Below are 14,604 nucleotides of genomic sequence, written 5' to 3' on the forward strand. Positions count from 1 at the left end.
GGTTTATTCTATTTTGCTTATTTTCTTTTTACGGTGATGAGGAATGCCGGAGATTATCATGGCAGTTGACAGCCAACAAGAATAAAGTAATTCTCTCTAAATAAATGAAAAGAAAAAGAAAAGAAGAGCAGAAGGATGCCGCTGACTAAACTAATCCCAAGTCAGCTAGATTGATCCGATCCGACCAACAAACAAGACGGAAGGGAAAGCCCTTTCGGATGATTATTATTATTATTGTATGATCATCTGGCCCCCCGAGGGTTAGTTTGTATAGACTACGGAGATGTATCTAAGTACGATGTAGATTCACATCTCGGTTTGCTCATTATTAGCAATACTCTTTCTTTTCTTTTTCGTTGCTCTTCTTGGGGGCTGGTGAGATGTGTTGGTCAGGCAGTGACCACTAGTAACTCTTTTTTGTTTTTGCAGAACGGAGAAAATCAACCATCCAACGAGAATGACAGAAACCGGGCGATGGAGATGGAGAAAAATGCATCGTCCATGCAAGCGATAACTGACTGGCCCAGGCGTAACTCAAGGGATCCAGGGAAAACCTCCCCTGATTGATCAACCATGCTGCGGATGCTGCATGGTGCATGCATTTTACGGTGACTGGTCAATGACGTCGACCAGGGCTGGGGTTGTTGGTGTGTATGTGTGCCTAAGTCACCACCCCTTTCAGCAAATATTCTTTGAGACAATTGACTTTGTCTCAAAACCGGATATCTACTTGCACTTTTGCTTCTTTCTTTCTCTGCCTGTCGTCCACATTCGGGCCGCATCGATTTAGTTGGTGGGAACTGCACAGCGCATCATCATCATCATAATCGTCATCATCACCACAGCCACCAACCATGATCAAGGGAAGGAAGGCTGACTGACGAGGCTAATAACCACCGATATCAACTGCCGAAGTGGATAGTAGTGTAGATGGATTCGATTTCCCTGCCAAAAGGCCATATCCGCATTCCCTCCCTTCCATTGGGATCGACCGTCAGATCACGACGTCTAAACTAAAAAGCTTTGCCTACGGGCGGTCTCAAGTCCAAAATAAGCATGGCTAAACGAGACATTTCCAGAAGAGACATAATTATACTTTGATTCTCGGGAGGTCCCCAAGGGCCTCATAGCCGGAGCAGGGCGGGACGCTCACACACGAGACATGTACCTCGGCCGGGAGAGCTACAAGACGAATCCCGAAAAGGGTTATGGAGACGAAGGGGGGAAGAAAGAACGGACGGACCTACTACTTTCCACCTTACTAACACTGGTTTTAGTTGTTGATCATCCCGGTATTATTTCTGGGAACCGAGATCAGTCATCAGTCAGTCAGTTTATGCGTTCGCTTCCCGTCGGATGAATTGCTTCCGGCTGGTTGGCTGGCTGTTTTTATGTCACGAATTTTTGGTTTCACAAGAAATATGAACCTCGTGGTAGTTGTTAGGAAAGGGTAAGTAGATCTACAGTAAGGTATGCTGTAGGTACAGCCAAGCAAAATTTGGAAATCAAAAAATCTCTATTTTGAGGTCATTCATTCATCGGCATAATCCATCACCATCATCATCATCATCATCATCATCATCATCATCATCATCATCATCATCATCACATCTAAACAGGCCCCATCCCTGTCGCGTCTCAAGCCTCAGTAGTAGCAAGCAGGCTGGCCTTACACTTTACCTCTTTCTTGGTATTCTTCCGAACACAACTGATCAGCACAAATCACCCTTAGCGGCGGACCACACCGCCCACACCCGATTACCGGAAGCGTACCTGAACGATGCCAACGCGAGCGCCCCCATCGCCCAAAGTGGTAATGCTCCCGGCCGTAGTACATATCTAGCTTAGTGTGATTTTTATTTTGTAGCGAAGGGAGACGCAACAATGGAATGGCACAGTCGATCAATCCCTTCCTGCCTTCCTGTTCCCCCCTCCTTGGCGACTTTTAGCGGATCATCCATCCATTTTTACCAACCTGCCAGTGCCAACTAAAGTAACCTAACAATCCAAAAAACAAACGCCAACTGTCGGCGACGCCGAATTACATCATCCTTAGTCAAATCCATTCTCTTCCCCCGGATGCTGCAAGATAGATTAAATGATCGTCTGGGCTGTTTTGTGTGTGTGGCATCCAGAACGGCTGACTACTCCATACGGAGATTGATTCATCCATGGATGGACACACACTTACTCTAAGACAATACGATTAATGGAAGCGCTGACATACGCGTCAGGATTCTCCTCTTCCATTCAACACATGGGACTCGACCCGATAAACGAAGAAAAAGAAAGAAAATCAAACCCACAATTAATGATCAAACCCGGTCCAGTTCTAGCTACGTACTACCAGTCCCGGCAGTTCCATGTGCGAGCAGATTGATTGATTCCCCAGCGGTCCCAAACTTTAATAAACGAGCCTGCTCCAGGCTGTTAGGTTGATGCTCTTGTCTCGTGGAAGCGAAGCTGTCCGTTCCCCTGTCCCATCCAATCATATTGGCTTGGTTGCTTTTGCCCCCTCGTTACTAAATTTCTCTCTCCACTTAAGCGTCGGCTCTTGCGTAGTGACCGAGCGAGCGAGCCATATAGCCTACCTACCCTAGTTCTACTCGGCCTACGGCCTACGACTCCCGTAGTCAGTGTTAGTTTAGATTATATTATCTTATATTATAGGGATAGTAAACCCGCGATATTAATTTCCTGGGAGGTCGGTCCAGACGGTCGGGATTTTCATCAATTTCCTTGGATTACCACAGTATCCGCTGGGTTGGGAGGCTCTACTACTTACTATCTAGTACTTACTACCCTTGATAGTTGGCTACGCTACTATAGTATGGTATGGTATGCTTCTTGCATCGTAGTTCACTACTAGTAAATGCATGGTAGATAGTAAGTAGTAGATGATCCTCGGAACACCGGAACTATATCTGTCTCATCTGTCGTATGTGTCTCATCTTGACTCTGAACTCTGAGGCGAAACTGAGCCGCCGCCGCCACCACCACCACCACGAAGCGGGGGGTAAGAGTAATTAGTAGTCTAGTAGCAAGTCTAGTATAGCATCCATCCATTCCAATCACCTCCGCGGCAACTACCCGGCAGTTCATAGTCACAGATCCTCAAAAAGCTTGCTTACGACATCCCAAGAAACCCAAAAGGCAAGTAAACTAAAGTAAACCATGAGACATTTTTCTCCCCTCCCCTCCCCTCCCCCGCCATGAGTTAAGTTGAGTTTCAAACTAAACAAGGGTAAAGAAAGCATATGAAACCCAAACCCCCCAATGATTAGAACGCAAGTTCACCAGTACAGTTCGCCAAGTAAAACCCTCATATCCATAACAAGGTGGAACAAACAAACACAAACAATGTATCAACCCCAAAAAGTAACCTAACTAACCTAACCTATCTACTACGTATCTACGGAGTACAGCATAAGTCAGTCGAATACTACGTAGTATGTAGATCCACAATCCACACATATCAATATGCTGCCCCTCGGAAAGGTCCCGCGGTGATCTTCATCCTGCCCCCCTCCGACCCCTCCTCCCCTCAGGGCAGATCAGGCAATATATGGATAAATAAATAAATAAAATGGGCTATATAACGCAGAAAGTGGGATATTGCCTATTTGAGCAGGTGAGATGTAAGTACTAAGTTCCAGAACATACTACGTATACTAACTACTCCGTACTTACCGACCGAACCGATGAGAAGAGGGAGAGACATGATGAGCGACCGAGCAGACCCGGCACATACACAACCAACCCACTTTAACTTACTTACTACTCAGTCAAGCCGACCGAAGAAGGGAACGGACGGGCGAGCCGATGAACGAACCACCAAATATCATTCATCTTTTACCCGACCCAAATAAGGAAAGGAAAATGGAAATGAATGAATCGAGAGTGGGCAGTGCATACGTGTTGATTTACTTTCACCATCCTAATGGGATTGATTGATTGTCACTCAAAAGCATAGACTCCATAATCGGGAAGGGAAAGGGTTTATTTCAATTATGGAAGTGCGCGTTGTATACGACAGACAGACAGACAATCATCCACCAGCCTCAATCAGATACGAAATGAACTGATGATCCAAATGAAAACATATCGTAGTACTGTAGTATGTATGGCTGTGCTAAGAGGCAACTCAGATAGCCTTCGCTTAGCGGTTGCGCATGTCGGGAAAATCGCTCTGAGCTTAAACGAGCACATCATGCCCGGAAAGGGATATCTCGACGAATACTAACTAACTCTCTGGGTAGGTTGTCGGGTCCCGACCGACTGACTGAACTGACCCGACCCGACCGACCGATCATGTTCTTGTTTTTTTCTGTCTCTACCAACTAATTTCTTGGATTGTTTGTGAGGCGAAGGGGGGAAAGAGGGGGTAGGTAGGGGTAAACTGGGGAAGGGGAAAGTGGGAATTACGGAGTAGTTGTGGTCGCATTCTTGAGTTACAGTGCAGCGTGAGCTTTGTGTGTGTTGGTTGGAATTTGACTTCGTGGAATGCATCTCATTCTCGTTTCTTTTTACTTTTTCGAGGGGGCTTCCACGACATTACAACCCAATTTTAGGTTTTGGCTGCATGGGTTGGGTATCTAGGTATAACGGTGAGGGAATGAGGTAGGTAGGTAGGTAGGTATTTGTGCATTAGGGGGATCTCTTTGATGATCTTCTAGATGGATAGTTTATATGTAGTGAGGATATTCAATGCCTCTACTATGAGTATTCTGCTTGCGGTGTTATCCTCGTCTCGAGCATAATATTATGTATCAGTTATGGATTCAAGAATAACTAGTCTGAGTAATAGTGCAACCCATGGGCCCATTATTCCAGCCAAAAGTCCAGCCAGCTCGGCAAAGACGTGTGCCGGTTCCAGTTTTCTAGGCGACGGGGAGATTCCGAGATAAACTCTGGAATCTTGATAAAGATTGACAATGATGCGCACGCCGATCATCCAACGCTCTCCAACGCTCCAGCTTTGACCGCCTCAATAGTCGTCGGGAATCCTACCGCAAGTCGCTTAGGTGCGGGTATCGAAATAATATCCCCCTGACAAGATTAATAATAGCATCCACTCCCCCCGACCCGGAACAAATGCCGTCGGAGGTGCCCACCGCATTATTAACAGTCTATGCCCCCTACTACCTGCTGATTACTGCTGCTATTGATCTGATCCCGGCCCAGGGTGGTATAATTCTCGGAGACTTTTCCGTTCTTGAGATCCGTGTCCGCGTTGCTATTTTGGATAGCTTGCTTATCTTTTTTGTCTGATGTAGTATCAAACTATCGGGTGAAATGTTGCACCGATGGTTTGGCATTTTTGCCTTAACACCAAACCATTAACTAACTAAATCCTTTCTTTCTTCTTCCTTTCAATCTAACCTTTTGGTGCCGACGAGAGACATACGTAACACACACGCGCCGAGAGTGCCAAACAACCATGGCATCAGCAAAGTCAAGTTGCGCCTCTCGTGTCGATCCCATCTTGTTTCCCTTCCAAAAGCAACCATGGACAGGCGGCACCACCCGCTCTCTAAGCCACCTTTGCTCAACCCATCAGCTCGTCTGTTTCATTTGTCGCGGTTCGGTCGAGGTCACAGTTTCGGTTCCGAGGGATAGACGGGCGGCAAAGATGTGACGGTCGATCAAACTAAGGGAAGCGAAACCTTGTGCCGGTTTCAGCTCTCCCAGCCACGAGTGGGCGGATCGTCGCTTACTCGCTACTGACTGTATTTTCTCTATGCCTCAGGCAAGATTGAGCTTCAGCTTCAGCTGCTACTACGGAGTTCCGATCAACCTCGGCGTGACGCCGTCATGCCTTGCGTTCGTTGCTTTTGCGACCGTATTGAATCCACCACTAACAGGCCATGACTAATGACATGGATTATTTATTCATCCATCCCTCCTTCTTGGCCTTTATGCTGTTTCTCTTTTGCTTTTTTCTAACTGCTTATTATTTCGCTTCGTATTTCGTATTCTTTTCTGCTTTTTCCACCGATCGGGGGTTGCACAAGACATGGCGGCTGTGCTTGACCACAAGACGGTTGATCTCCAGCACATCTGCAGACTGGCTTGCTTGGTGTGTGCCAACTTCCAAGAATCTGACGCATGGACGCCATTCTGCAGGACCATCTCGTCCCGCCCGGCCCCATGAGTGAGGGAGAGAGAGAGGCAGCTAACTTGCCAGCCCAGCTCCCTGGGAAAGAATCAGCCCATACATACTGGGCCTTCCCTGGCGCCCCGCCGTACTACCACAACTACGGAGTCCTACGACTTGATTGACCAAGGCTCCAGCTTGCTTGCAACATTCCATTCCAGAATCCACAGTAATTGTTGCGCCGGCATCTTTTGGACGATATTCCCTACATACTGTAAGATGGGACAGAACTTCCCCTTGCTAAAAAAGGCAAGATCTAGAACCTAACCCCCTACCGGCACTTGATAGACTTGACAGATGTCACGATCGGGGGATCGCTAAGAGGTTTAGGCAAGGCTTGTGATTGGAGCTTAGAGCTATGGCCCGGCAAGTAGGATTGCGGTGGCCTACTTTCTCTCAAGCAACCGGCAAAACGACGGGTATCAACTTGTCTAGAACCAGCATCTTCCCCGAACGCCACGTTGGTTAGTCAAGGCGTCGAGCGCAGATCGTCATCAGGGAACTAAACTAGGGACACAGCCGTGGGTTCGTGGGGAACGAACGAACAGTGTTGTCGCAAGCGCGACTTCCCCCCAGGCCAGGCAGCCAGGCAGCCAGGGGTTCATAATTCGTGCACGCCTCATGGCAGTGGGACACGTCCAAGATGAAACCCGGAGTTAAGGAAGGGATTTAGTGCCGGAGACCGATCTGGTAGGATTTTTCCTTTCTTTCCTTGGGGAAGTCGGAATGAAGCGCATCATTTTTTCCTCTTTCTCTATTTTACATGCTGCAGGGTAAGGGGTGTGGTGAGATAGTGATATGTGTGATGACGCCTCATTCTTTTTCTCATCTGTAGGCTGTGTGGTTTAAGTCGCGCCTGTAAGTTTGGCGCTGGTTGTGCGTGACTTGACGATGTGTTGCGCGCGCAGGTGATGCAAACAGTTTTTTCCCTTGCGAGCTGGAACCGAAAGAGAGCAGTCCTCCCGTTCGGCCGTGTTAGGCTTAGCATCCCACTTTTTCCCAATCTCTCTATTTTCCATTCCTCATCTACAGTCCCTTCCATCATCCTCCCATTTCATGGATGGATGGATGGATGGATGAATGGATCTTCTCAAATCGGCCCCTGAACAAAGATGCCGACCGACCGACCGACCGCCTTACTAACTAGTATTAAACGAAACAATTAAAATAAATAAAAAATCCCCCTTCCTTTTCGCTAAGAACTGCTGGAGCGGGCGTCGGACACTCCAAACCCAACTGGGACTAGAGGCGGTCCTAGCGGCCTCCCTGGAGTTCTGGACCCTGGTCATTTCACGTGGCAGACGTCGGCTCCGCCTGCAGCTGCGGTCGGCCCTTCCCGAGTTTGGCACCAAAGCCGATGCACTATCGTGACGCTTGCCTTTTGACAAGCCGCTTGGTATCTTACTAGCGTGGATTTATCCTTTACCGTAAGATACAAACTGGGCTAGTTTTCGATCCTGGGTTTTACCGAGATACTACCATTCCATCCGTCCTTTCTTTTCTTTTCTCGATCCATGCCAAGGGGAAGAAAAAAAAGAAAAGGAACTATAATGGTGTGGGATGATGTGTTTGAGTTAAAGTTGCTAGCATACTAGCTAGCTTGTTAGCCTGTTAGCAAGAGGGGGGAAGGATATATCTTCCACTCAGCTCGATCCCGAGAAAGTTGTTAGTTACTTAGCTTGCGTAATAAAGTGTGATACGCGTGATTTTCACATGGCAGTGGCAGTCACTCACTGCGAGAAGAGAAAGGCTGCGCAGGGCTACCCAAGACGGCCAGCGGCGCAATCCGCATTCCTTTTCCTTCCCATATCTGTCTGTCTGTATGGTAAATAACAATAATAATGATAACAATCTCGGGTATATTTTCTCTTTGCGTAAACCCCCCATCTCTCATCTTGACGATCATTGAGTTTTATTATTATACATTTGCATTGCAATTGAAACAATGCCATGACAGTGGCAGCAGCAGTAGCGTGATGAGATCACTTGATGTTCTTTGCTTCTGTGGATGCAAAAAAACAATTTGTGGCTTCGTATACACCTACTACTATAATCTAGGGATCTAGCTAAGCTAAGACAGTGAGTCAAGTCACAGACATGTGAATGGGTTCCGGTTCTCTGCTTAGATCGTAAATAGTTAGTTAGTCCACTCCAGATTAATATATCTGCCTAGATAGATAGTTAGATAGGTGGCCACCAAACAACATTTGGTTAGCAAGTTGGCGTGTGCTCATTTACACATTTATCCCAGCTAACTACTTAGGTTCGATATCGATGGGTCGAGTCATGTCATGCGTTTTGGCTTAGCCGATGTTTTGGCGACCCAAGGTGGGAAGGGGAAATCATTAATCCTGGTTCATGTACATTGCGTTTGGAGGCTAGGTTGTTAGTGGTTAGTTAGATGGTCGATTCATTCTTTCGCTCTAGTTCTACGATGGTTATATACATGGTTATTGGAGATGGATGAGGATGGGTACGTAGGACAAAGTTCACGGGAGTCACGCACATTCAGTAGCGTGCATGATGTGCAGCTCGTGTCCGAGTTTCCTTTTTTTCTTATTCTATTTCTATGTGGGTGGTGGTGTATACTTCATTTACTTACTATGTAGAGTAGGCAAGTAGTCATCTAAGACAGTGTGCAATATACACGAGGCTGATCGATCACGAACCTCGGTACAATTCCCATCTCATCTCATTCCAAGAACATCACCTAATCATTTAGTTAGTAGCAAACTAGACTAGTTAGTTAGTTGACACCCGGAGATTGAACATCGGACACACTCTCAGACAGACACGAGGGAAGAAAGACCCACCCTACTTAGATACTATCGCGTGTTTGTGTGTGTGTGTGTGCGTTGCATAGGTGCGTGCAGTGGAGTCCAGTACGAGAGAGAGAGAGAGCAGGTTTAGGTAACCATCTTTCTTTTCTTTCTTACTAACTAGTTAATTAACTAGCTAGTCATGTATATACCCACTTTTTCACTTGGTTGGCCACTCACTTAGACATACTATGTACGGAGTACATAGTAATATCTATCTGCGTAAGAATCAAGTCCGGTCGGCTATCCATTCCATTCCATTCCTTGTTACCTGTTTTTTTTCTTCTCTATCCTTGATTGAATGAATATGGAAGGATCATCATCTCTCATGCCATGGCATAGACATGGTTAGGGCTGGGCCCAATCCCTCCGTACCCACTTTTTTTTTCCACCATGTCTCTTCCCTTGGATAGTACTTACTTCACCTTACATCTTCATATCCGAAGTGGGGCAAGCTGAGAACGTGGAAGCCCACATCCCGGGAAAAACGGGAAACGGGATATGATAATTCACGGTTACTTAAACGAAAAAATAATTTGGATGAGACGAGATGAGACAACTAAGTACTATGTATGTCCACTTGGTAGATTCTTAGTTAGATCTGTCTGTCTGTCCCGAGTGTGGAGTTTGCGCTATACTGTTTATGGGCGGGCATGCGAGGTGTAAATTGAATAGTGTGTGTTGGAGATAGATGGATGGTGTGTGTTTTCTCTCGGCTAAGCGTGGAAGGATGGATGGATTAGCCATGGGTCGGTTCAGTCAGGGTTCGGAAATGAAGGGGGGAATGGAGGGATCCGGTGGTGGTGTTCCTTTGGGTGGTAAGGCGAACGGTGGATGGAAAAGCACATGGTTGATGGGTTCGATGGGTTCTAGAATTCGGGGGGGTGTGGTTCTTGTGTGAGTTCTTTTTGGTTGTTATGCTGGGGTAGGAGGGATAACTGGTTAGATGCTTGGTTAGGTGGTCTGCTTGTTCTGTGCTGTCTTCTTGCTTTACTCTCGCGTAGTTGTTGGAATCCTTGTTGGTAGTTTATTGTAGGGGTTGCTGTCTCAATTACCTTACGCTTACTTCCTACTTGAAGCCTCATCAGGGCTGTAGAGCACCTGACTTCATCGATTCCTTCGACTGGGATGCTGTCTAGCCATCGGCCCATATTGTATGTAAGCCCTGAAGTGGCGGAAGCAGGGCACTCGCTTCCTTTGTGGCAAACAGTTGGATTCCTTCGACTTGGGATCCTCCTTGTAGTCTGATTGGGTGATTGTGGCAATGATGGGGTCAATGGATTGTTGGTTGGGTTTGTACAATGTGCTTTGTAGTAGTGTACATTCACAGGGCATTACTTGCCACTGTAGACCTGAGTTATAGAATACTACCACCTGAGTAGTACTATAGATAGTGCGCATCATATTGAAGGGATGTAGTTTCTACGTATACGCTGTGTTGTAGTAGTGGTAGCACTCATTACACTCTTGATATATATATCATTCTCAATACTAGTAGTATACTTCTAGTATGTGTCGAGCAATTACTACTTCTCATGGATATATATATCTACTAAACACTGCAACAACAGCAATCACTGAGATAGACTGTCTTCAATTGAGAATGCTATTACAGTATACCAGTCTCATTAGAACATACACCTCCCAGTCTTGTAGTCTGCAGAGAAGTACTAAATGAACCATAGTACTAACACAGCCCTCAACTACAACTACCAGTATTATCACCACATCCCACGTACTAACACAACCACACAACACAATCCTAAACCAACCAACCCCCCAACAAGGAAACCCCTATCGAGCACTTAAGCACATACATACACTTTCTACGGAGTACTAGTAGTTACATGCATGCAGAATCCACCTTACCATGCAACCATCGAACCAGAAGTAGGCTCTCTCCTCTGCATCCCACTCCACGGACTACATTAGTCCAGAGGTATTAAGTAATGACATCTGAACACATGTCAATCAAAACTTAATTCTGCTGAAAGGGGGGAGTATTATTGGATATCGTGCTGATATATATTTCTCCGCGGTGGTCACATCTGAAGTTAGTCTTCTACAGCTGAGTGATTTAGTTGCTTTGATCGTTTGATGGGGTTCATGTTTTGTGGTGGATATTTTGGGAATATACGGATATGAATTAGTATATATGTCAGTTATGTAGTAGAACGTGGGATGAGTCCTGACTTGACTAAGTAAGTAAGTAGCAAAGCACAGTCGATCAGACTACTTACTTCCTAACGAACAATAACACGATGATCTATAAGTACTAGAATGCAGATAAGAGTCAGGAACATATATCACTCCATGATATCGTCATGTGTCGGTATACTCTACTCCGCGATATATTTCTCACTCACGCACAAACCACATACTAGCCATCCTACCTACTACCATAACACTCTCGAACCAACCAACACATTGGAATTAATCTTCCCCTCCTTCCTGCTTTTCCAGAAAACTTTATTCAACAAAACCCTCGCCATCCATTATCCCTGCTAGTCAATAAATCAAATATACTACTCAACAACACACTCCGAATCAATACAACCGTATCAGAAAAACAGTACCGTATTTCATGTAACAAATCTACAGATCTGCTGCGTGGCAGGCGGGGCCGCCCATACCCAGAGTAGACTAGTGCGGACCCAGAACATCTCCAGAACAAGTCCGATGCCCGAGATTATAGGCCACTAACGGCAACTTAGTGTCGGGATTATGTGGAGCGAATCAATCATCCTTCCTGTCGGCTGTCTTTGGCTGGGTGTATGGTATTGTTTTTGGTCTGTGTGTATTATTCAGATGTGAGATTTTCTTTTTTTTATATGAGATCAAGGTATTTGTGTAGTTGGCATATGTTTGTTTTGATATTTGATTGTATAGATATATGGAGGCATTTTGCAGTACAGGTAGTTGGAATAGGAAGAAGAATCTATCTGCCTGGAATTAAGGGCAGCTCGGAATGTCACCGAAGCGGTTCCGGGATTCTAAACTAGTGCAGCATGAGGGAAGGATGATGCTTGAGGGCAGCATTTCGGTCAGCACTAGGCGTCCATGACTCTCTGTATGGTGTAGATCGTTATTCCTGCCTCTAGGGTGTCTGGCATCTGGCGCTTCGATGTATCTGCGGATTAACTAAAGTCTACAGCTACATCAGCAGCAGCAGCACAGCTCGCCTCAAAAATGGCGTCTGATGTGTGTCTGACTGATCATCGAGACTGATCCGCCATGATATCATGCATCTACACATCACAAGACTAATTCATGTCAGATGACAAGATCCATCCGCCCGCTGCCACTCACTGGCAGACAGATCACTCACCTGCAGGCGCCTCAAATCTTGGAGTTCGAGTTCATCTGCAGAATGCACCCACAAGGAGTGGCTGATTTACGCGAGCGCCGTAGCCATCACATTCACACAATGTAAGTAGTGGTCTGCCTGAAGTGACTCATATTTAGTCAGAGCAGCATGGAAGATGTGACTTAACACGCAGACCGGGTTTCAGCCTCTCCTTCTGACCGCTCGTTTTTCTGGGGCCGGCACTTGCAGAATCGATGGTTGGATGAATGTTTAGCATCCGGGCGATCTCCCAACTCCGCTGCAGCGGACGAAAGTTGAGACATGAGACACGCTGCAGCTGGATATACTGCCTCTGATTTGATAGATGAAGCCTGCGCGCATATCCCGTATCGACTTACTCCGCAGATACTTGCCTTCCTTGTAGTCCAGGCCGCAGGTACATCCTCGATCCCGGAGTAACTACGGCGGCTATACTCGGTATACTATACTGACGCTTTCTGCACGAAATCACGCTCTGTCCTTGATCGACCGGGTTTCCTGCATTGGCTCAGGGTCCGTGTGGCCTGAAAAGATAGCAATGGGTGTGGCTGTGAGGTCGGAGGTATTAGGACGGATACCTGTGTGAGCCCAACACGGCAACCACCCCCACAGAGTAACGGTGCCATCGCCGTACAACACCGAGCCAATATCCTCGGCGATTCATATTATGTCCTGGGGCTGAGGGGGCAGGGGGCTGGGCTGGTTGCTTACGCGCGTCTCTGCTCGTGGGCAGACCGTGCCATAGTGTCGGAGCAGTATACCAAGAGGGATAGCAATCAATCGGGGGCCCGACTACTGAAGCTCGGCTCCGCCGTTTTCCCACTCCTTTCCCTCGTGCTAAATCCTTCGCTTATCGGATCGATGGGCTTGGGGGCCGTTGGACTTGGATAACCTTGTCTTGATGGCGTAGGAGGTGTCCATGTAATGGGGGGTCATTTCCGCCAGTGTGGCAACTAGAAACACACTTGGTAGACTAGGACAGCGCCCAGAGCGGCGTAAACTACCCCAAAGAGGAAGTCTTTCACAGAATAGCACATCCTAGACGGACCCGAGAAACCGGAATCGAGGTCACCAGGGCCTTGACTAGCATTCCCAGCTAAGAGGATCTAGGTGGCGCCATGGCTAGCATCGGCGGCACGATAGAATCCAGTCAAGTGTCGGACGGTGGAAAACCCCCCCTGGCCAGAAGGAATGCAAAGATGGAGCAGGGTTGACCTTAGGGCTTCCACATCGTAGCCGATCAGCATGCCACAGAACCGATCATCCGTCGACATGGAAAAGGTGATAAGCTGGCAGGATAGCAGACAGGGATATGGCAGCCGATGGCGATGCCTGAGAGGCGGGTTTGGCCACGTTGGGCGGCGGCGGGGAAACGAACAATAATGGGCTAAAAGTGGTGGCGGGTTGCTGGCGAGCATCCTACCGTGCCCTCATGATTTACCATACAGAGAGACTAGCGCTGGCGTGATCCTACGGGAGTACACGGTGTCCAGCGAGTGGAGGGTCGCTTGAAGCAAGTCGAGATGTCAATGGAGGAGAAAAGCTGGAGCCCCTCAGGGGAGGAAATCCCGCCTCCACTTGGGGATCCGAATGGACCCCATCCAATGTCGGCGACTCCGTGGATGACGGAGACGGTGTAGTAAAGTTCATTGTTTCAAAGCAGTCTTTGTTGCAATGCTTTGTTTCCAGTTTTACCACGCAGCAAACGCACGCGATGATGTGATGATGCTGGAGATCGCTCAACGGCGCGTTGCTCGTCGAATATTGCACCAATCAGTGCTGTATCCCCGCACTCCCGATCGAGGCCATGGCGGTGTCGATCATATTGGGAAGTTCGAGAAGAATGATTGGAGAGGAATCACGGGAGTTCAACCAGGTATATCCAGTACCAAGTAAGTCCTGCGTAGACTGCAGGGGGAGGAAAAGAAGCTGCCTTTGGTCGTGGCAAACCGGGCCGCATCGAGGCGCGGGTTGGAATGGGCGCAACTGCAATCCCTTTCGTACTATTCATCTATCCCACGATCCACTGGAGTTGGAGAGCAATCCTCCATCTTTCTCCTCTCCACCAGTAGGTGGCCTTCCTGCAGACCCTCAAACTTTGAAGCCAGCGTCAGCCAGGCAGCTTGCTAGCCAGCCAGCCAGCATCAGCACTCAGCAGCTTGACGCCCAACATGGACGATAATCCTGAACCCTGTTGTTGCGCAGCCCGACCGATTGGCACGTAAAACCCCCGACCGCCAGCCAGCCAGATGATCCGCAACGGAAATGCCCGACCGTCGCAA

The sequence above is a fragment of the Aspergillus tubingensis genome, assembly GCF_013340325.1.
Source record: "Aspergillus tubingensis WU-2223L DNA, scaffold_3, whole genome shotgun sequence".
In the NCBI taxonomy this organism is placed as follows: domain Eukaryota; kingdom Fungi; phylum Ascomycota; class Eurotiomycetes; order Eurotiales; family Aspergillaceae; genus Aspergillus; species Aspergillus tubingensis.